Source organism: Nothoprocta perdicaria, unplaced genomic scaffold (assembly GCF_003342845.1).
Source record: "Nothoprocta perdicaria isolate Ctin4 unplaced genomic scaffold, notPer1 scaffold_1, whole genome shotgun sequence".
In the NCBI taxonomy this organism is placed as follows: Eukaryota; Metazoa; Chordata; class Aves; order Tinamiformes; family Tinamidae; genus Nothoprocta; species Nothoprocta perdicaria.
In genome coordinates, this window is record NW_020454093.1 from 10,648,551 (window position 1) to 10,673,069 (window position 24,519).

Consider the following 24,519-nt stretch of genomic DNA (forward strand, 5'->3'; position numbering starts at 1 on the left):
TTCTGGAACTTGCTGTCGCAGKAGTCTCTGCAGATAAACTCTGCCAGCAGGTTCATATGGAGCTTAGTCAAATTGCTGGGCAACAGGCCCACAAAAGGGCAGCAAAAGGCCTGAGATATATGGCCTAGTATTTCAAGATGCTGGGGGATTATGAGAGCAATGGGCCRCAGGAAGTGCTTTCCCAAAGTACCTGGGGCCTCTGGAGCTCCTGTGTAGCCACAGCACGAAGTGGGGCTTGTAGGAGCACCCTTCTGAGCCCTTCCCTTTGCCGGCACAGCGTGCTCCAGGATCTCTGCTCACCTTCAGCACCTCTCCTTTAGGAAATCTGTCTCAGCTATGGCATGTCACGTTAGTTTCAGGGACATGCCAGCCAAGCTGGAGAGCAGCCTGCAATTGCTTGTCCTGCCCTAGGCTGACCATCTGACACTGCTTAAAAGCCTTAGGGATAGGGGGTGAGAGACCAGAGCCAATCACGCACTGCCAYCTCTGCAAGTAGGTGCTAATTCTGAGAGCTTGAGCTCAAAACCTCTTCATCCCCTATACAAATATATCTAYGCATAAATATACTGATGACCTTCTCATGAGTTATATCCAACCATTCTGAACACTGTACAAGTTATAGTGGGAGAGACTAGAGATTGCTAGTGGATAATGTTAACTCACACAAATATACACCATACCAGTGGCAATTTTTTGCTAGAGCTGATAAAACTATATACTTCTCATTCTTTTCTTGCAGATTGCACATTCAGGTCTTGAGCTGCACTCCTGCTGCAGAGCACACAGTTTCTGTTGCATTTAGTTACAACACTGTGTGAGCATCCAAAACTGATTTGAAGCCTTCTTTGTGACCTTACRATCCTGAGCTGTCTTTATGCCCCTGAGTTCTCCAACATAAGTTTGAGGAGAAGGCCATTCTCAAGGGATTGTCACAGCAACTGARGACTGTGCCAGGTTCGAGTGACACTTCAGCAGTGCCCTGTTTCTCCTGGGAGCGATACGGAAACCTCTCTGACAGCTTTACAGAGGTGAGTCTTCTGTGAGTACCCAAGAAGTGTCATATCTGAATAACACACGTCTTTTGGGTCATAATRTAGCATAAATGATAGAATATCATCTTTTTTTATCTCTAATTTTAGGCAGAAAATATTATAGTCCTTATTAACACAAGCAAAGCAGTCTGCTCTGTTGTGCTTACATGGCAAACAAGAATGCTACTGAGCTCAAAGGCATCTAAACATAGAGAAAACATTTTCAAATGAGATATGCTCATCAACATAATTTCCTGTATAGTTTCACATTCAGAGTTTCTTCTATTTCCATTGACTTTTTCTATTTTTTCTATTGGTAAAAATTGACAGACTTACAGTGAAATTGTTTTTCTGATTGTGCGTCTTCCTTTGAACATCTTTTCTATATGTGGGTGTTCCTTCCAGATAATAACAAAATCCTTAATTCAACTTCACTGCTGTGGAAATAATAGTACAAATTGTTAACCAGTGCATCAGTAAATGGCAGACCCTATGCTCCAAATACATTCAGTTGTTCCATTATGATCTCTGAAGAGGACAGAAAGGTAACAAAATTAAGAAATATTAATATAATCATTAATAAAAATTGTCAAAAATATAATATGACTCCTGTTTTAATTAGCTTCTGCAAGATAATATTGAGGACAGCTTATTAATAACAATATTTTTAAAGACGGGCCTTTCTCATCACATTACTACATGGTTCACTAAGATGTCATTGTCATTTCTCTCTCCTGAAGTAATCAATAGAACACAATTTTCTCATAGTAATTACAAATATTACACATTATATATATATATATGTGGTTACATTGAGGTTTGCCTATGTTTTAGCAGCTCAGTACAATGTTGGAAAAATAGGTTACACAAGGGTGGAAATTTTGACTTCAAGCAATTTACGTAATTCCTACTGCAATCAATGAGAAACATATGTTCACTGATGAATAGACATAGCAGACAGGGAATAGAGAGCACCTTGTAAAGATATCTCTAGTAGTAYCATGCAATAACCTAATGAAAATTCTGTTCATTCAAGGAGCAAAAAAACATAGGTGATGATTCCTTACTTTCTTTGGGAGATTTATTCTCATCATAAAACACCTAATCTGTAAAAGTCTTTTCTTACATTTATCTTACATTTCCCCTATTAAAAACATTATGTTACTGCACTACTGTTTGGTTTGCCTTTCATCTGCAGCACTATATGCTACCAATTTTTTGTAAAGCTGTTTTTATCAATTGCTATTGAGAAGCTGGTTTCTCTGTGTTTCTTTAAATCTCTTGATTTCTAAAGCAAGTTTGTGCTAACAGTCATCAAAAATCTGGATGAGAAGCAGAAATTATTGAAAGCAGCACGTTCTGGTATACAATGCAATAAATTAGTGCATAGATTATTGATATAGTATAGTATTTAATGTTGCCTATAATGAAGGAAGATAATTATGAAGGCTTAATATATTACAAGCGAACAGAGTGAGTTTTCCGTATTCAAACAAAATCTAGCTATTATTTTCCAGACAGATATGATTTTCATTAAGTAATTTAATGAAGACATGAAACAAATATATCAATAAATAGATGAGAAACTCAAAACTGAAGCCTTGAATAAATTGTCATTTCCTTTTTCCCAGTAGGGATGCAGATATATATATATATATATATATATATATATATATTTGTGAAAACAATATTGTTGAGAGATGAGATTCTCAGATGTGTCATTATTAAACACCTAATATTTACACTAGACATCACAAGCACCTTCTTCAACCTCCTCCATGTTGTGCCCAGGAAAGCCATACACTACTGCTGAGCCGTCCTATTGTCTATTATCAGCTTAGAATGTAGTTTTAACTGAAGATGTTGCAATTCTGAGACTGTCAGGAAGCAGGTAAAAGTAGAGTCTGGTCCCCTGTCTGCATTGCCTTTCTTTGCCCAGAAACAAGAACATTTTCCTTACTGCTAACAGAAAACCACCATGTGATTAACATTAGGTGAGTTTTCCACTGCCTGCCTGGTGCTTCATCATTATGGACAGGAATGAGAGTATTTGTACACTGAAACATAATCATCATTAATATTGTCTTGGCGCTCTGCTCTGAAATGAAACATTTCCACAGCGCTGCTGTCCTGCCTGGGATCTCTCATGCCTAATCACTAAAGAACAGATGGGAAAGAATTTTATGTCCCTGGAGCTTTCTGCATTGTTACTTACCTACTGTTTATTCATCAAAGACACTGTCTATTTATGAACCTAGTCTGGATCATAAGAGGGGAAAAAAACCCTTATTTTACAACTTTTCTTCTACCATGAAAACATACATCTTGCTTTGAATATTAGCCATGGAAGAATACTGAGTACAAATGTTATTGCTTTAATATATTGCATAGTTCAGGCAATATTAAATTGACTATGTCTTTCTTGACTGGCCAAGTTATTCTCCTCAATGACCCACCAATTATTGATTTATCCATGCCCTTTTGATATGAGCTTCCCTAATGAACATGCTTTCTGCTGATAGTAAGGACTGCAGAAAGCAGTGAGGACATAGTGATAAGGAAACAGAAAGACTGAGTAGGCAAATCCTCCTTTAGCTCCGACTTTGCTGGTCAAGTCTACTCTCGGGCCTACCTGTGACAGACCATTGGGAGCAAAATACTGCACACAACACAAGATTTAATAACCCAGACACAACACACAGACTAAATCAGAGCATTGGCTGCCTATATCCCTATGGCATGGTCATAATGGTATAGTGTATATCTTCTGATGAAGATCTTATGTTTATTAGTTGACATGTTCAATTGATGTCATCTAATCTATATAAGTTTGCAGCAGCAACTGAATTACAAAACTGTAACTGAGTTACATACATGGGTCATCCAGCGTAAGCTACAAATGCTAGAGAGTCTGGGCCCACTTTTGGAAGAAGACTCAAACTTGTGCTCTAGCTTGCCCTTAACTATCCTAAGCCTGGATATTGCCTTCTGCCTATATATCATGGATGTTTTAGAAACCTGGACTTGAGTGAGAGACCTTGGGCAATGGCCTGGACCTGGATCTGACAAAATATCAGATACCTAAATTAGCCAGAGATCTCTCACCAGAAATTTTTTACAGAATTCACACTTTTCCTGGTAGCTGTAAGCTATCAGATCAGTAAAATATCAATATATGGAGGAGATAAGCACTGAAGCTTGTCTCCCAGGCACTCAGTGTGACACMATTTACAGTACTGGATTTACAGAAACCAGTGCATTTTCTCTTTCTAGTCCCTATTTATCATGCCTAAATGTTTCCTCTTTTTTCTCTCTTCTCTAAAGAGACATACGAATTGGCAAGCTCATTTGTTTAACACACTGAGAGTTTTTTTCAGCTAATACAAGAAGAGGATTTTGTCCATTGTGTTCTTTTATCTGTAAGTTTATGACTGTGCAGTGCCTCTTGAAGAGGAAGGTTGGCTTCTGTTTTAGTTCCAGTGTCTTTTAAGTTTGATGATCCTGTGTGAGATACCCTGAGAGCAACTAAATCAATGGAAAGCCTGGAATTGTCCTTAGCCAAAGAAGGTGCTTTGATAAAGCCGTCATGAAAAGAATTACAGARAAAAAAAGTTTAAAATGTTTAGTTGTGTAGTGAGTATTATCAATCCTAAACCTCCGAATAGCAATAAGCCTTGACTTGGATTCACAATCAAGACCATGTGAGGGGAAATTTTACATTTAGAACTGATGGTACCATGATTAATCACCACTAGATATTGACTAACCATTTAAGTTCTTCTGAAGTCAATTTGCCTGGAGAGATTGATATACTCATGGGTAACATTTGAATTAAAAAAAAAAAAAAAAAAAAAAAAGGGTTCTATCTGGATTTGAACATGCCTCTCCCTTTTCAAGAGGCATTTTCATGTCTCTCCCTTATGTGCATGACTGCCTTTGCTCAAATCGGTTCATCTGCTACATCCTTTACAAATCTGATTTCTGACACGCAATTCTCATGGTTGGTGTCTGTGTTGCTCAGGGGGTCTGAGCTGTAGTTACATCCCTGTGTTCTGCAGAAGCAAAAACTGGAAGACAGAAGCAACTGAAATGTTGCTGGGGTGGTGATCACATCAGAAAATGGCAGGTTGTGGTGGGAGGAAGGTCATAAGGTTCTAAGGCATAAAGTCTTTCATGACCTCACGCAGACACACAATTGGAGGAAATTTGTGGAGAGCTTATGTTGACAGGAGAGGGCAGTACCTAAAAAAAATAAAAATAAAAATAAAAATAAAAATAAAAATAAAAATAAAAATAAAAATAAAAATAAAAATAAAAATAAAAATAAAAATAGACTTTTATATGTTCCTAGCTCAGATCTGGTGCAATGAATCAAAAGCACAGGAGTGGTACAAATACCTAAGAGACAATTTGATTATAAAGCAAACAATGAGGTTGGCCAGACATGAGTCTGTCTAATAAGAAGAGGCTTCTCACCTTCTCAGCATGGGATGACCTGCACTCCCAGAGTCCTGTGTGACTAAAAATCTGTGAAGGGGATAGAAAATAGGTAAAAAAGCAGTTGAACAAAATATTTTATTCAGAATTCAAATGTTTGTGATAAAGATTTATAGAACAAGGGTGGACAAAGGCAGTCTAAAAGCTATACATGGCCTTAGCACTTCCTATTGAATTGCCCAAGCTCCATAGTCAGAGAGGAGTATCCACAGGGCTGTGCAGGTCCTCTATCCAGATCATGCTGGATCCAGACAAGTCATAAAATACTGGTCTTGGTGTGTTTGAGTAGCCAAAAAGTTTCCTGGCAGAAAAACTGCAGTTGCTGTGAGACAGCCTGAGATGGCAGGGCCTGCAGTAAATCCTTGGAAAGTGCAGCTGGTGAGGAAGGAATGTCAGGGCAAACAGCACCTTCAAGCAGACCAAATTCCTTAGACTTTAAACCTTACCCAGTGCCTGCAGCCTTACTCTTTACCCAGCTACACTATTTAAGCTGTTACTGATGTTTGCAAAAGAGCCACAACCTATTTGTCTCTTGAAAACCTCTCATATTCCCATATTTGCCTTTACTAATGTGTGGTAAATGTGGCATGGTAAAAGCATATAGAGCCTGTAAAACATACTTCCTTTTTAGCCAGCACATTTGTACTCTATGGAGGATTTAGACCTTATCACCCACTCACTGGAGTCACACGTGAATGCACAGCAGAGATTTGTCATTCAGTTAACCATTAACTGAAAACCCTGATGAACCTGGACACCAAAATTTGTGCCTTTTACAAGTTAGTCATCATCTACCTTGAAGGAAGCGAGGGGGATCTATAAATCACTCTGATTAATCAAGCCCAGCCCCCAAAATATGTAGTCAGAGCACTCCAGAAATAAAACCATATGGCACCATCATGTCAGATCTGTTTATATAAGCTGTTCCTAGAAACAACAGTAGTGTAATACCAGATTTCCATATACTGAATCAATATTTGAGCATTTGAGACCAGATGTTTTATAAGATGCCATTAAGTGTGCAGAGCACATTAGCAGGTTCAAAACAGCCTGTTTGGGGTTCYTCAGGCCCTGGGCCTCCACTGACATTCCTCAGTCTCACAGCACCAACATGCGCACACCAAGTCGCTTTGATTGGACTCAGTGGTCCCAAACAGATTGTGATAACTGTGCCTTGGGTTTTCTTCAAGAGTTTTATACATTTAGGACCTGCAATAACAAACTAATGAACTGCTTGTTTATTTGAATAGCATCTCCCGGTCGATGYGCTCGTTGGATCCCTCAGGCTTTTGGAGGGCTCCTTTTGGCATTGCGTTGTTTCCAGGCTGCAGTGCAACGGCTCTAGCTGTGCATTAATGACCCCCACATGGCTGGTGACACTGTGCTTTAGGAGAAGGACACACACTGTTCCRACCTGCTCACTACATGGCTTGTGCAATTGTCTGCTGTGGGTTTAAAACACAAGGTGTAAAGTTTTACTGTGATTGGGGTTTCGTTTGAGAAGAAAATATCAGAAACAGAGTTAAGATCAGATAAAAATATTCTACTCCATTATGTCATATTTTGTATGATGGCATGTATATATATATATATATATAAAGCATGTATGCATTATGCAGAATTTTAAGCCCCCATCTGAAGAAAAAAAAGTTTTAGAAAAAGAAAAAAAAAATTGTATCTTCCTAAAACATGATGCTTTGTATGAAAAAAAATGCAAGCTAGCTATATCCTTTCCTTAGGTAGCAGGGTGGGTTCACTCAGAGAGAGCAAACGTTAACTCTCCCAACATTTTTCTCAGAGAGAAGCAAACTTGATGCCTACCAGGAGCACTCTGATGCCTCCAGTTCACTGATGGATTACCCAAGTCTGTCATGCTGCTTTGGGTTTTTGCACTCTTTTCTGCCTCCTTCAAGCCAGTTGTAGCCTGCTGCCGGCAGAAGAAAATCAGTGCTCCTTACTATTCACACGGATTTGGTGCTTACAATTTGTTTGGTGGTGTGCTGTGTAAGTKCTGTGTGTTATAAATCATTTATAATCTGTAATTAATTTAAAGCAAATTATCTCCGTGTGTATGACAACTTTCCTGTGTGAACAGAGATTGTCTAGGGAGATAAAAAATTTAGTGGTCAGAATATGGATTTGAAAGGAGAGTAACTCAAAGTTTGCTTTCTAGATTTTCTTTTGGATAGATTGTTTGAAGTGTAGATATAACAAATGAAAGTGAATATCTCTTTCTACTCCTGACAATGGGTTTTCTGATGTCTCTTTAGAGTTTCTACATCAATAAAAAAAATAGATAATTTAGTTAGGGTAAAGACTGATATCTTTCCTTTTTGTGTAATTTATGTATACTTGCATAAATTAAAAAATGTTTGGAGACCTTGGGTCTCTGTGTGACCTAATGTTTTTTAGCACTCTGGAGGCAACAAACTTAATACCAACAAGAACTTGTTTTTTAAGATAGAATAAGACATAGTACTCTCAGGATCCAGCAACCTGCATTTTTACAAAATAATTTTTCAGAATAGAGCTGCAATCATGTCTTTGTCATCATTGTAACTTTGGAGATAATGTTGTTTATCCATCTTTATATTATAAAATAAGAGACACTGAATAATATTTACRTAGCCAGTTGATGCAGCTTGGTGGAATATTTTTCCTGTAGATTTACCATGATAATCAGATATTTTTCCTATTTTGGGAGATATTAGAAACTGCTTGAGAAATTACTTAATTATTTCATTTAATATATATGCCTTGGTAGCTATATTGCAGCATTGAATGAAAATAAAAATTAATGCTCTATGGTTTGTATGGCATCAGACATCACAGCAATATTACTGTGAAAGTATTTGAATAAAACACAGTGTGTGGGCATAGAATCTTTTATGTGAAATGTTTCAGTAACCAGAAGTCTGAACTGGCATTGGAACAAATGTTTAACAATGGGAATTACTCATGGGGCAGATTCTTTTTTTTTAATGTATTTACATATACACACACATATATCTATATACATGCATGTGCATATATACATATTTTGTATATGTGCATGTGCATATCTATATACATGCATGTGCATGTATATAGATATGCACATGCACATATACAAAATATGTATATACATATGTATATACTATATATATCTTGCAAATTATAGTATCTGCATCAGTTTAAAAACATTCACAGAGAGCAAACACTAGTAGTTTCAAATGAGAAATCAAGCTTTATATGAACACTGAATAAATATATTCTTAGTAATAATTTTCTAAAGAATTTTTTAAAATTTAATGATGATGCAAATGCTTTATTAGGCAAGACTCCTTTAGAGACTGAGACCACTGTTAATGTTGTACAGTTTGACAGAATATAAGCTTTAAACTTAAAAATAATTTACTAAGTTACAGACCAGCTTTTTCTTTCAACTTTTTTCATCTACATTAAATTAATTTTCACATAAGAATTAATTATTAATTAATAAATTAATTTTCACTGTTTGCATGCAAATTTTTGTGCGTTCATTCCAAATATTTTATTTTCAAACATACTTTCTGCTTGGATAACCGTACTTACTGCTTAGGCATGTCTTTTAAAATGAAAAGTTGGAGTTGTGTGTGTTCCCAGGAAGCTTTATGTATTAATGATGCATTTTTATATCACAAAACTATTTAAGCATGATCATAACATATAATTAACAATTAATCCGTGACATTGTTTTGACAACATTTACACAGAATGAATGCCATTGAATCATGAGTTGAGTTAGATATGAATAAAAGAAACCATACTTGCTGTGCTTAACTATATAGAGAAACCAAAAATAAATGCTTCAGAAAATTAAGAATACCTATAGGGGAATTCTTCTAAAGTGTTAGAGTGGGGAAGGCAGAACTTGGAAAGATGATATCTTAGAAATACTCACAAGTATTTTTGTTATCTGTAAACTGTAGTGTCATCTCAGCTTCTACTGAGTCAGTATTGTTCTTTATACAAATCCAGAACTCTGCCTATCCATAGCAAAATCTGATTAAAAATAGGCTGCCTTATTAAAATAAAATAATAAAATAAAACACCATTTACAAATTGTGTGGCTTTGCACCACAGAGATATAATTTTAGTAAAAGAACCTTGAGAATGTTGGAGGATTGTAAATGTGGCTGTCCTTATATCCAAACTCATTTCATGTACGTGATGATGGCTCTCAGAAAACAAAATATCAAAAATCTTCTGGATTTTATTGCCATAAGTTTGGCTTTTATTTCTTCATTAAAAAATACTCAATAGGGAGAGTAAAAATGAAAAGTTTCCTGACCACTCTATTTACCATTCTGGATATCTTAGAATTTTATTTTCTCTTTTGTCCAGGAAACAAGTATTCTATCTTGTCTAACAAAACTGCATCTTCATAATTTTGAAATGAGCTATATTTTCATATAAATACATCCTAGGCAATCTATTCATGTCTTTTCTAGTTATATTAGTGGCAAAATCTCTTGGGAGTGATCCATTCATTTCTTATTAACATTTTATCATTAAAARGACAATATAGCTACATATTACTTGGGAATATGTTTTGAGATCCCTGGCATATCAGAAATTAGAAGGGACAGAAGTGTTTTCTCATTCATTTGGGTAATTATAAATAAACTTAACTCCCAATCTATAGAAGTTTCATAGAAGCAACAAATATTTCRGTTTGGAAGGATGCTATCCATTGAAACTGTTTTCACCTAAGTCATTTGTATGTATTTGAAAAAAATACAAAAGGGCRCAGTATGTTGCAGAGTTCACGCTTTGCCCTATACAGACTCCAGTAAAAGCTCCTGTTCACAAGAGAGCAAAAAGGGGATTTAAGAGGATGTAATTAAGCTGCTAATAATTATCTAAAATGTTTATGGAACAAAACCCTCATCTCTAGCCAACAATAAATTCTGGCTGTTCAGGTCAGCAGGATTTAATATTTTTTATTAAAAAAAGAAAAAAAAAAAAGGAGAGACAAAATCAATACTCTGACCAGTAGAATGAATCACAGGTTTATATTTAGATTTGATACTCCCTGAGTGATTAACTGCTTGTGGATTACTGACAATCAGCTTTCCAAATCTACAGCCTGCAAAAGAGAAGTGGTATTTTTTGTTTATTTAAAAATGCAACTAGTACATAGTAGCAAGTGTTTTTTACCTCTGCACCCTAATTTTTGCTTTGTTCTTCTTTCAGAAGAAGAATAGTCACAGCAAATTTGTGCTTGTTGATGTACTTCACGGCAGAGGAAAAAAAACTGAAAYAGCAGGCTCACTGTCCACACGTCTAACCTCTGATTTGCAGGGACTTTGCRGAATCTCTGTCTAAATTAGGTAGGTAGGTTTTGTCTTTCTATAGAAAATCTAAGAACACGATTGCTAAAAAAATCAGCTGATGAACAAGATTTTGTCAGTAGGTAATCATTGAGAGGAATATTTCCAAAGGCTCACACAGCTCTAAATTCAACCTCTAACTGGGCTGCAGAGCTTTTATTTCACAGCCACCAAATCTAAGATCTTGACTCCCAAACCAACTCTTTAGTACTAAAGGTGACCAACAATGAGATCACCTATTTTTTTTATTCAACAGATTCAAGGCCACACCATTCATTTCTGTTGACTGTTACTTTTTATTACAGTACGGCATGCCTGAAGATTCCTTTTGTGTGAACAGGAAGAAAAAAGKTTTTTTGTTGTTTGTTTTTGTGGATGGTGGTGTCTCCCAGGCCTGTTTTTTTTTTTTTACAGAAAATTTTACTGAAATTGTATATTCCGCATCAGTGGAGATTTTTCAGTACAGGCTAGACGCATCTGTCACAAATAACAGAAATATCTGATTCTGCCTCTGGGCTAACTGGGATGAACTAGATGAACTTCTGAAATCTTTTCCAACCTTACATTGCTATAATTCTTTTGCATGAAGCCTCTGTGAGTACAATCAAGACAAGTGCTTTTTGGCCCTGTGCTTGATAAATTCCACATGAAGTATAAAGTATACATCCTCTTAGCCAATGAAGTATTTTTTCTCTACTGTGAGATGACTGTGAATTGAATGTTATTAATATAAAAAGCTACACTACTGGAAAAAACATCTAAAACCTGCTTATACATTTTACATCCTTAGTTTGTACTCCTCATTCCACTACCCTCATCTACTATTTCTTCTGATAATTCCTGATTTTAAGAAAACGGGAAATCACTGACGTGTCCTCATTTGTAGATAGTTTTTTTTTTTTGGAGCGCTGAAATGCTTTGTTGGGGAATTCCATTTGACAATTCAGAAGTTTTATTTTGAATACAATTTATATTACTTACAATTTTACGTTTTGGGTATATACCCACACTAATGATATATGGTATACAAACTGTCCTATAGTGCCAAGAGAAGATACTGTGAGCTCGGAAAGAAATCATCATCATTTTGAAGTAGCAGCCATTTTGCTGCTAAAGATAGCTTGCCTTAGAAAATGATATCATAAATAATACATAGCAGGTTCTGGTACAGTTACTGCAGGGACTGAGTCCAAGTTGGGACACTGATTAAGGAATTCCATCTGAATTAGATTATAGGCAAACTCCTTATCCACCTGACGTTAATTTACTGCAGGCAGGGTAAATGATCAGAGATACACAAGCTTGGCTTGAAACAAGGAATGAGCAAAACTCACAGTATAGGTATATGTTTTGATTGTTCTGTAAAGGTATAAGCAGTGAATTTAAGATTATAAATCCATACACCCAGTTATGTGGCAGTCAGGATCCATTTCAAATTATCTCTCTATAAATAGACCAGAGTCAGACTATGAAATGTTTTACATCTTTTTTTCTTTTCTTTTTTTTTTTTTTTAACATTGATAATAATTTTCCCAGATTGTCTGTCTTGCCACGAAGACAAGTCCATTCTCTTGTCAGGATGAACAAATCTGTGTGTCTGCATTTTCAATTCCTATAAAGAAATCTCTGCTTATCTCAATATTTAGTTCTACATATAGCTCAGATGTGTTTTCCTAATTTAAATTCAGTTCTTCATACAAACAAACAAACAAACAAAAAAAGCATATGCATAAACTCAATACTGTATTAGCAAGAATAAAGCATTCTGTTTCAAAGGCTTGTTTTTTTTTTCCAGTTTATATTTTGATAGAGTATATTCTGACACATCTACTCTTTTTAAGGCAATAACCACCTTGCAACTTCTACTTATTTTTACTTTTCTGAGAGTTAAAACACTACTTTTTGAGTTCTTGGAATAAACTATATTATGAAATGTTTTAAGAATGTTGAAATGAAAAACTTCAGCCTACTTCACCTTTGAAAAAAAGGTATTCTGAGAATTGAACCTGAGCCTAAATTCGTTTTAACTCCCGTGCCCTTAGTAATTTAGTCTTATATTTATCAGTTGTGTGACTGTGCAAAGCAGTAAAGTTTAGAGAGTAAAACTCCATTATTTTCAGTCATACTTTTATTTTTTGAAAACTTGTTTCATCTTGTATGCTATATTCAAACATAATAGCATTGGGCTTCACTGAACATTCCCTATGTTTGGAGTTAACRTTGAAATTCTTGGCCTCACACATAAATTCGGTATAGAAAGGTTAATGTAGAAAGTTAAGGCATGTGTTCAGTTTTAGTAAGCATTAATGCCTTATTAAATTTGTTAGCTTTGCAATATGAATTGGTTGAGTATAGAGAACTTATTATTTTAAAACTTAGTCTTCTCTATGTTTGTAGCTTTAAATATATGCTGTACATGTAATCGTTAGAGAGACACAGACAAAGTGATCGTGTCCTCATATTAAGAAATCACATGATTTTCTCCCTGTCTTGCTTCCTCAGAAGAACTCCCCTTCTGAGAGCCACATGTGCTTAAAAGCGTAGGACGGGTCCATTACTCCTATTACCACCTGCTCGCTGTTCTCCACTGTTCTGTGCTCCTTCTTCGTGGGAAATGACCTGTGTAAAAGATGGGAAAAGGTCAATTGTCAACACTCCTACAGACATTTTTTTTTGCAAAAGCAGCCAGAGGGGGAACACTTAATGTAATCAACTCTGTTTTTCTTTTTCTTCTTCTTCTTCTTCTTCTTTTTTTTTTTTTTCTCTTGGTCAAGTTTGTCTTGTACTCTAATTCTGTAAAAAAGAACAACTTCCTTTACGTCGAAGCATACTTTCTATGCCATCATTTACCTCAAATAAATATAAGGAAGTGTATATTTATGTGTCAATATAAGTAGCATTTAAAAAAAAAAAATCAGCTGTCACCTATTTGACTTTCCTATTACATAAGGACTACTTCCTTTAGGTGTATCCCTTGATGTATAGATACAAAGAAGCTGATTTTCTAGAAATACAACATTCAGCAAAAGTTTTAGATTTTTTTCCCTGAACTTCTTTCATATACTTCATAATCCCACTTCATCCGCAAAGGAGAATTCATTGTCTTTCATCACAGTCTTTAGGACAATTATTAGAAAAAGATATAACAGTTAAAAAATACGGATATCGAATGCTATGTTGTAACAACATTGTTTACAAAGTGTCTTGGCCCTCCAGTTCGGAGAAGGAAAAGCTTCCCTGGCTTTTAATGCGGGTACGTGTAATTTTGCTTCACAACTATTGGAAATAGGCCCTGACTTGTTCCTTGTTCTTGCCTGAATATCCATTTAAGGTTACTGTTGGAAATAGAATTACTGGACTTGATGAATCCTCTATCTCGGGACAGATGTTCTTCCATTTTTAAGGTCCTGCTCAACCCTGAACTCGCTGAATGAAACCAGCTGAAATTCAATATTAGAGCATCTTCCCCTTCCCCGCCCTCCCCAAATAGCTATAAACTATGTTTTTTTGAAAGCACTAGCTTTGCCAAGAACAGTAAATACATCCATCCCTGAAATTTCTTATGGTATTAACATTTTTAAAAGAGGGAAAAAAGGTAGATTTACCATATGGAGCAATGTTTTTTTTCTGTACCAGTCTGATTGAAATTTTCCAGAAATACTCATTTTGAGACAAAGGAGTAACATGGAAAATCTTACAGTCAAAATATAAATTTGAGTATCTGTAATGAAGCTTCTGATTGTTCATATCATAAAATTATGTTTTCATTTCCTCAAAATTTGCAGAAGTTACAAAAACAAAGATCATATTATGATTTCTCACAGTGCTACTTAATCTTCTCTTTAGCTCTCATCTAAATTTGATCAATGCTTGCATTTTTACTTCTCATGTCAAAGCCTTTTTTCTCTACTAAATCTATAGTATCAACTATGTTTCTTTTCTGTAAAGAAATAGCTATTTTTACCAATATCTACTATAACATGTTGAAGTAATTTTTCTTTCTTTTTTTTTTTTTTTAATTTCTCTATTAAAAAGACTATGTTTTACTTCACTGCAGCTACTGAGGACAGATTGCCCCTTTTGCATCCACAAATAACCCTATTTGTATTACCTAGAACAAGATTTACTATTCCAGAGTGAGTTTGCTCCTAAGCAGCAGGCAATGTGTGTTTTTCTATTTTTTCTTCAAAWTATAAGATGAATGTTCAAAAGAAGTGTATAAAACCTATTTCAAAATAATTTTAAAGGATTTTTATCTGAAGTCGTCCTTGCTTCATGACAGAAAGGAGCTGCATGGTTATTAAATATTTTTTTCTAAAGATTGGCTCAACTACAAGAAATTATAGTTGATTGGTTCACACATTTGAGTTATTCATATGAAAATTTCAGTCTGGTTAATATTGTTTTTATCAATCTACTGTGTAGGTCAGAATCATTGAGAGATCTTTTTTAAAAAGAAATGAAATCTTCTGTTCGATAAAAGTTATTAAAATTAAGTTAATAACAAAACAAGATTCCGACATTATTTTTTCTCAATTATTGACCCCCTAATCTCCCAGAAAATACTTGTTTTAGGCATCTCATAGGCTTATAGATTGCCTCGGTAAACTAGTAGGGACACTGTAGGTAAAGTATATCTAAAATATGCAGTATATCTAAAATACATAAGCATATTTTATTTATTTATTTACTTATTTAAAATAAGATAAAAATCTAGTGGCAAACACTGAAGCAGCGTGAGAGAATGGAATGGACAAGGTGGTAGAGACCTGCAAGTTCTTGGGAGAGAAACTGTACAAAACGTTACTGGCTAGTGTTTTTGCAAAACCCCTTCCTGACAAGCACTAACATCCTGTTTGAAAGGGAATACAGATTGCTGCTTGGAACAGGTCAGTTAGTCATGGATGCCAAAAAATCTCTGATCTCAGTATTGCACAGAGGCCTGGGACAAATCAGAACTGTCAGTTCCTGCTAGAGCTGCCAAAGTCAGTGTTGTTCTGCCAAAAATGTCCCTGTAACTGTTTACTAAATTAATGTAATCTGAAGATGGTCGACAGACCAAGATTCAGATGGAAAACAGTAAGTTGCAGGTGTTACTTTTCCATTCTTTTTCAGTGAATACACTTAACTACGTTTAGACTATTTACCTGCCTCACCATTTTTATTTCCCACAGTATTGCCTTGTCTGGAAAGCTGCATATTGAGCAAGTGAACAGGAATAACACTTAGTTGCGCTTGTCAGAGCAGACATGACTTGTTTTATATATATTCAGCTGAAGGTCAGGGAAACTAAATTATTCTGGAAATCCAGATATTGCAATGATCAGCAATATGGAAATGTCTATACAAATAATTATGCAGCATTATGCATAATTCAGGAACACAGACTACATTTGCATTAGAGGAGACTACAGTGCCTTGAGAATAGATAAGCTATTGAAATCTCAGGAGAAATAGATATTTTGATAAATGACCAGTCCCACCCTCTTCTGCTGGTACCCACTGTGAATATGGCACTGTTTTCATGACCGAGGTTTTAAGCTTGGAATTCATTCCCTTGCCCTGGTGAAATATGCTAACCTTCAAGAATTGCTGCAAAACTGAAATTTATGTCTTTAGTCTACTGAGACACATTATCGAAGTGCTGAGCACTTACATAAATAAATACTTACTTACTTAAAGGACAAAGCACTCCAGAACAGATGCTTTCTCAGTAGGGTCTTTATGCAAGATTTACCTGCTACAAATGTCCTTATGTCTCCTACATGGGTTTCCTTCTAGCCTCAAGAGAGGTAGTTCTCTGGATTAAACATAAACTGATTTAATTTTAAGGATAAAGCTAGACTATATCTAAAAGGTAGCACCAGTTAAACCACACACTATTTCTTCCTTGTCAAGGTGCAAAAAAAAAAAAAAAAATCTCAATATACTTATATCCGTCATATGATCTAAACATAATAAATTAAGACAAATACAAATGCATTAATTAAAAATGTACTACTCATCAGCAATCTGCTTTCTATTTTCTCTGTCTTTTCTTCAGATGAAAAGGAAGATACTCCTACATCATCATGTGACACAGAAACATMCTCCAGTAGTTAATACTAGTAGGTAAAGGGTAAATAAAATCTGCTTAGCTTTTGCCCTTTGCCAGTGAATATGTACCTACTATAAAGCTATTCAAATAAAAGCAGCTAATAAAAATGACGCATGATGCTAGTCAGGTGATGCTGCTATGAAAGTTACTAGAATTTTCCTACTTCTTTCATAGTAAAAAATAAAATAAATTAAAATGTCTTTTTTTTTTATGTATAGTACAGTATCAGAGATTTTTCCATGTTTTTTTTTAGCTAAGTAACAAATATCAGCCTCATGCAAGAAAAAAGCCACATGGGTTGTATCACTAAATAGAAACATAACAGCAAAACTATAAACATCATTTAGACACTGCAGATTTCTCAGTCCAGTGATTTTGATGCTGATAGAGAYAGACTTCCTTTGAAAGTGCAATGATCTGCATGCCTTTTGATCAATGTCTTGGGACAGGCTAATATTATTTCACTTTAGGGTAACAACTAGTCTTTTCATTTGTTTCTTTGTACAATACTTACACATAGGAAATCTGTCAAACAAATTAATATATGCAATGCTAATGAACTGTGACTGAGACTGCATGCACGTGCAAATGTGTGTCACAAGGTGTGTTTCCAAATAACAGTGAGAGGAAGATTTCATTTTTGTCCCTTGTCAACTAAGCCAAGCTTCAAAAGGTGCTTAGGAAACATACTCCTGCCTTCAGGGACACTAGGACTGACACTATGTCTTTGAGACCTGACACTTGCAAGTAACTGGTTATGTTTGATGTTACTTCCTGACTTATTTGTGTGTATATAAATGTTATGTGCAAGCTGAAAAAAATGAGCTTTTTTGTAGAAAGCAATTACCTGTACTTAGTAGATGAAGATTTAGTCTTGGTTAAAATATAGTGTAGGAAGAGGTACTTCTATATAGGAAGTCATGCCAGAACAGTTGCATGTGCAAGCAGAAATGCATGTGCCAAATTAGAGTTCCATAGCTGCCACATTTAAATTTTGTAGAAATTATAAAGGCACTGATTTATCTTTTAGCCCCAGCTAAAAGCCTCAGCTGTGGCTTTGTGCCACTTTGCATCAGCTGAGTTTTCTTAGCTCTGCCATGTGACAGGAATATTTTGCCAGCTGTAATTCTACATCATCCTTGAATAGCCGAAGTCAAGATAACTGCAACTTTTATTATTTGGTTATTAGTCTTTCACTGCTAATCTTGGAAGAGAAACTTGTTATATCATAATTCATAGACAGAATAAAAGCTTAAGACTTTGAAGCTTACCTAAAGAAACCTCAAAACCAAGCACAAGATCCTCCTAATATGCAGACTAATATGATGCAGAAGTAGAAATGCTGGATCAAATAGTAATAGATATAGACAGAAAAATAATGCGAATTCTTAGTAGTGGCAGAAGCATACATTTTTATTTTTTAGAATCTTGAAACATTAGTGACATTAGGATTGTTGGATCTGAATTTACATATATTTTATATGGGAAAAAGGTTATTATTACTATCCTTCCAAAGTAAAAGATTTGTGTTTATCCCTAGACRTGTGAATAGAGGGAGGAAAGCCAGCCAGAGGAAAACCAGTGGAGAATTAGCACCCTGCTGACAAGAAATTAGAATCGTGTAGAAGGAAAAATGTCTTTTGGGGGGAAATTCTTCTCATATTTTCGTCTTGCTTTGTCCAGAACTGTGAGAGACAGTGATATCAAAATGTTAATATTTTGCCCAGTTCAGAGTTTGAAATATGAACCTGCAGCAGGTTTTCTGACAAACCTACCATTAACAAAATATATTTCAGATTCTATTCAGATTCTAGTTGTAGCTAATACTACAAACCTGTGAGAATGAAAGGAAGAGAAAAATACAAATTCAACAGAACTTTACATACCAAATAGATCTATTTTGTGTGATTGGTAACAACACTGCAGAAAGAAAAGGATTCTGGCAACCAGAATATAAAAGCTGTAATATGAAACCATATACCATCAGTTTGAAGGAATAGCTCAGAAAAGATTTCAAGGTAATTAAAGCCAACATCTGTGCGCCTTGAAAAGATACAAACAAACAAGAAGAAAAAAATCTGTTTTAGCTCAAGGAAATTCTTAGAGTCGTAAATTAATAATTACCTGTTTTTACTGACAAATGTTCAACTAAGTAATAGAAACAAGAAAGAGGAAAGAGATGAAGRAATGTGAATCTCCCAGCAGAACAGCAGAAAGCTTTACACTGTCAAAGTCTAAGAGTGGGCACATCAGCTGTTCACTTTTTGGGAAACGTGTGTTTTAAGAGAACAAAAATGGAGGGAAAAGTATGATGGTCAGTTTAAAAGTTGAAAAGCTTTAGGAAATGGCAATTTATACACAAGTTAAACATTTTATGTTTGCTTATTTATGGCAGTTGTATAAGTCATACAGATTTATTTTTTTGGATTTTGCCTAAAACAGATTTTGCCTAGCCAAAAGTGAGCTGTGAACAGAGCAGAACATTGCCATTAGAAACCAGGAGCACATAGGAGAAAACCTTCACTTACCTGGATATTTTGTGCTAGACCAGGTGGTCATTTCTAGAAGCTTCTTGTTATCTTGACTGTGTAAACTGGATCATTTCTATTTAYAAATGCTGTATACTTTCTCCTCAAACTTTAAAAATTACTTCATAATCCATTTATAAGCTATCTATGAAATAGCAAAGAATTATTAATTTTACACTAATTGTATAATCCTAATCTCCTTTCAAATAAAAGTAATGGCTTTTTCATTAAAAACAATTTACTTCATTTTTGGACTAAATTCTCTCCACTGTAAGGTCATAGCATTGTATAATGTAAATTTGAGTTTATCCTGAAGAAAATGAACTCATAACATGGATCTTATAAATTATTCTGTTCTTAGAATAAATAAGCAGTTCTTAGAAAATAATGCTTATATATAGGGAAAAGGAGGTAAATATTGTTTTTGTGTTTCGTGTTTTTGTTATTGCAACAATTTCATATACCTGATTGTAAACAGAAGTCCTCTTTTTTTCAATAATCATTGCTGAGCAAGATGATRAAGTTTTTCTTAGACAGATTTGATATATAATAGTGGATTCTGGAAAGCAATGAGGGACATTGTTGACATATTTGATGAGTGGTTAACTCTATTAACTCTCAAGGAGAGCTAGTTCAACCTCCAGCTGTAAAGCATCCATTTAGCTTTCTGCTCTTCTGAATTGAATAATCAACAATATCACAAACTGAAGGACGTGGTTATAGATTTGCTTAGATACCTGCAAATAGAAGGTCAGTCTCTAACTTGTGTTAGGTGTTCAGAAAAAAAAACAAACTATTTTATCTAGTCAGAGTGGCTTAATATTTATGTATAATGCATTTTCTATGATCACTCATTTAGGATTTAGTAGGTATGAAAATGTTTTATGTTCCTCAAATACCTATCCCTCACTACTGTGCCAGGTATACGAAACTGGTTAGTTGGAAGTAAGGAATTTCCTCCTACTAAAAAACACAGAAGAAGCGATTGTAGACAGCACTTCCTCTAGGTTTGCCTTTCTAATCCAATTTAACTTAAAACACACAAAAAAAGATCCTCTGTTTTGCATGGCTCTTCTTAGACCACTGAACTAAGTATCAAATTCAAGAAAATATTGAGATTAAGTTACTCACAAAGTGTGTGGATAGAAACTCCTATAAGCCTCTGTGAAAAGTATTTGGAGTGCAATCCAAAAGACTAAAAGGTACATACCTTTCTACATGCTAAAACCTAGGATTTTCTTTTACAAGAATAGTGAGAATTATATACTCCCTCAGAAGAACAGAATCTGGTCCTTCTTCTCCCCAGTCTCACATATCCTCAGACATAATAAACATATTAAGTTCATAAAATGAAAGAAATATTTTAATAGAAATTCTTAACCTTCTGCTGTTAGAAAGCTTAAAAGATACCTCAATTCAATAGGAGTATCACTTCTAAAACAAACCAAAACAATCACACACAGAGATAAAAAGAAAAAAAATCCAAGGATAACCCTCAACAAATTACTTCAAAGAGAAAAGTGACCCAATGCTACTTTCCTGCTCTTGAATGAGGCTTTCATAGATGAGGAGCCCAAACAACATGCAGATGAATTACCATTCCCCCTTACCACCTTTCAATGCTTCAGGCTTCCCTATTAGAAGATTTCTTGTTGATTTTATTTTATTTTATTTTATTTTATTTTATTTTATTTTATTTTATTTTATTTTATTTTATTTTATTTTATTTTATTTTATTTTATTTTTTGTTGTCTGTCTATTTTTCCTGAATTAGTAGTTTATAAAAATGTTCTGCGTGTATTTCAAGGTCTCTGCATCTTTGAAGATACCTATTCTTTACCACTTTTTTTTTTTTTTCCTTAATAACACACAGGAAAGAAGATTAAATTAATTCTTCTTGAAGTTTTTTTTTGTCTAATGTCAACCTACTTTCTCCAAACAGTGTTGAAAGAATCTAGTATCATTATGGTGTTATGGAAGAGTTAGGTATTTTACTGAACTTAGGTCTATGACTTTGAGTGAAAGCTATAATTTTGAATCAGTTAGCTAGATTTTCTGCATAGCATATGGCAATTTAGAAAAAGATATAAAATATTCAATGAGTAGAAAARTCCTTAAAGCTATCCACCAGCTAGTGATATGTCCAGAACGTCATTTTTCTGGAGATCTTAACATGATTAGCTATAAAGTACATTCCATCTTGGAGGATCAGAGCTTGTAATCATCTGTTGAGCAGAGGTTTTTCCGACATCGCACTGCTACTACTCTACTACAGGTAGAGTGAATTCCCCATTGAAAGTGGGAGAGTCTGTTTTCTGGAGAAAACTCTCATCTTGCATCTCAATTTTGATCAATCAGTTCTCTACAAAAAGTTTCAACTAGCCTATAATTGTACCAAAGTGATGTAATACTGGTCTGCCTTTCTGAACAACTGAGGGTACGTTTTCTGATGACTTGTCATGCACCTTTTCAGTCTATGGGAGCTCATTATTTCCATGATTATAAGTAGCCAATTACTGATAAATATCTGTGTAATTACTCAGTTCACTTTGCTATTATGGTTCTCCATCATACTACATGTTTTTTTCATCATACTCTTTTTTTTTTTTTTTTTTTTTTTTTTTGATGTATTAGAAGGAAAAAGGAGGCTGCAAAATTTTGTAAAAGTATATTTCCAGTTTACTGGCTAAAATGATTTATTGTATTTGCAGATTTAAATGGATGCCAACTGACAAAAGAAATGCATTTTGGCGGCGGGGGGAACATGGGAAAATATGTGCGTATGTGAAAGCTACCTCTTTAGGTATCTGCTAGCTGCAATTTCTCTCAATAAGACTGTAAGTTGTTTTAACTATGTTTATGTGGTTTACACACATGCACTTGGACTGAGTTTAATGCTTTGAAATCAATGGTAAAATCTGAATTCGGTTTTCTAGAAAGCAGATTTCATTCCTACACTTAGATGCATAAAAATTTTTTAGCAGTTGACTATTCGGTAAATTTGTACAACATTAATATTATAGGCAAATAGCAATGCCATAGTAGTAAATAGAAGGATAAACTCATCTGTACGGTATTTCCAGACAAGTAATAAGTAGAAAAAGCTATACTGTGTACTGTAAAAATTGGTAAACTGCATTGATCTGCACTCAATCTAACCACATTAAATAAACAGGAAGAAAAGACCTGAGAAATTTTGGATTTTACATTCTATAACATTGTTTTAAAGTATAAGAAGACAGTTGAATGTAGCAGTAGAAAATGAGTTTTTACCTTTATGTAGGTGATAAATAGATAGCATTTTCTTTTTATTAGCCACATTGTAAGCGTGCAGAGGAACTTGCCAGTTATCAGTCTCACCAGGACTTCTCAAAAAGCATTGTGTAGATTTAACATTCTGGCTATGTAACTTAAAACATGATAGAGAGCTGCAAATATATCTCATTCAGATTTAATAGAAAAAAAGTATTTTAATTAATATATTTAATATACCTCAATACATGCATTTTAAACAGCACAGACAACACATTAGAAGGCCTATTTGGCAATAAAACCTCCAGGGTGCTTTAAAATCATTTATCATCATTCTGCTGGTAAAGTGGCTTACCTTTGAGTGTAATACAGGGAAAATATTTCTATACTGTGCTTTTTTTTGTTTTGTTTTTATCTTCTTTCAGAGACAGTATCTCTATCTTTTTCAGCCATAAAATGTACTTAGTGCGACATTATATTTTTAGGGATATATTGGATGCTTCGGTAGTTGTAAATGGCAGCGTTTCAGGAATTTCAAAAGACCACAGGACCCTGTCAACAAGAGTTTGTCTTGAGAGCTGGCTGCAATCACTGAACCTGGGAGGTGTCACAGGGCTGGGGGTGACCTCAGGAGGTCATTGACTCTGTCCCTCTGCCCCAAGGCAGGATCAGCTATACCTCTGCTGTTCCTTTCTGACATTTGTTTAATTTGTTCTTAAAATCCTTTCTTGTAGAGGAGATGCCGGCATCTCCCCAGGCTGTGCATCACAGGCTTAGAAAATATTTCCTAATGTTTAACCTAAAACTCCCTTTCAGCCTTCCTGTCCACCACTGACATGAGGTGATTATTCTTCTCTGTGGCAGCTGTGTTATATGTTTGGAGATTCAAAAAACGTGAGGTTGCAGACCAGTTCTTTTCCAGACTAAACAGTCATTCTTTCCTTATAGGGCCATTCTTCACAGATTTCTGACCGTTCTCRATGCCATTCTCTGGATTTTTTCCATTTGGCCTAATTTTCTTAACATCTACAAGTAGGCCTGACACTCTAGTTCTAAACACCACATGCAATGCCTTGTTTTCCCCTATCCCATAACTTGTTTTATTTTCAGACTTTTGAATTGTCTGGTCTCCAGGTCCTGGGAAAAATAAAGTTTGTACTTAAATGGTAACAATACTAGGCCTTGCGGCCTATTGAGAGTGAAAATTATATGGGTTAACATAAAGTTCTTGTTTGTTTTGTTTTGTTTTTATTTTCTGTAGAGTAAGGATAAGCTTTGTGACGAGTATTTTTAAAAAAATTAGTTCATTTGCCTTAATATTTCAAGCTGGGGAATCTTTTCTTACTACCTAAGTTAAGCAACAATCTTTCATTCACACTTGCTTTAGAACTTCGTAGMTGAAACAGGAACACAGTATGTCATAACATTGCTAGAATTGCTATTCTTATATCCATTTAAAAATGTAAACTATAGAAAACCTGGGTTTAAATAATGTTAGAATTATGTTCTCAAATGTGCAAATAGTCCTTATGCTAAAGTGACAGTCATGTTATAAATCCTATCTTAGCTCTCTATGGGCAGATGTCAAGAATCACTTAAATTATTACTACTGGCAGCATTAATGTGAGTATGCTGGTTCTACCAACTGCCTTGCCTAAGTTTACAGCAACACCCATGTGGAAAGCAAAGAAATATCAGTAGTTTTATTCATACATATTTACATTGCCCCCTCCAGTGTAAAGTACAGTCTGCCCTTAGGC

The 24,519-nt window shown here is 34.9% G+C and overlaps 1 long non-coding RNA gene across 2 annotated transcripts in view; it reads left to right on the top strand.

Annotated features, from left to right (window-relative positions):
• The first annotated feature begins 751 nt into the window (after positions 1–751).
• Positions 752–24,519, top strand: part of LOC112945155 — a 120,557-nt gene continuing 96,789 nt past the window's right edge. Inside the window, exon 1 of one of the 2 annotated variants that reach the window (XR_003248963.1) lies at positions 752–1,028. This is a non-coding gene — a long non-coding RNA (uncharacterized LOC112945155). Of the gene's footprint in view, positions 1,029–10,776; positions 10,883–24,519 lie in introns of those variants that run through there. The other variant, XR_003248964.1, reaches the window with a different exon arrangement.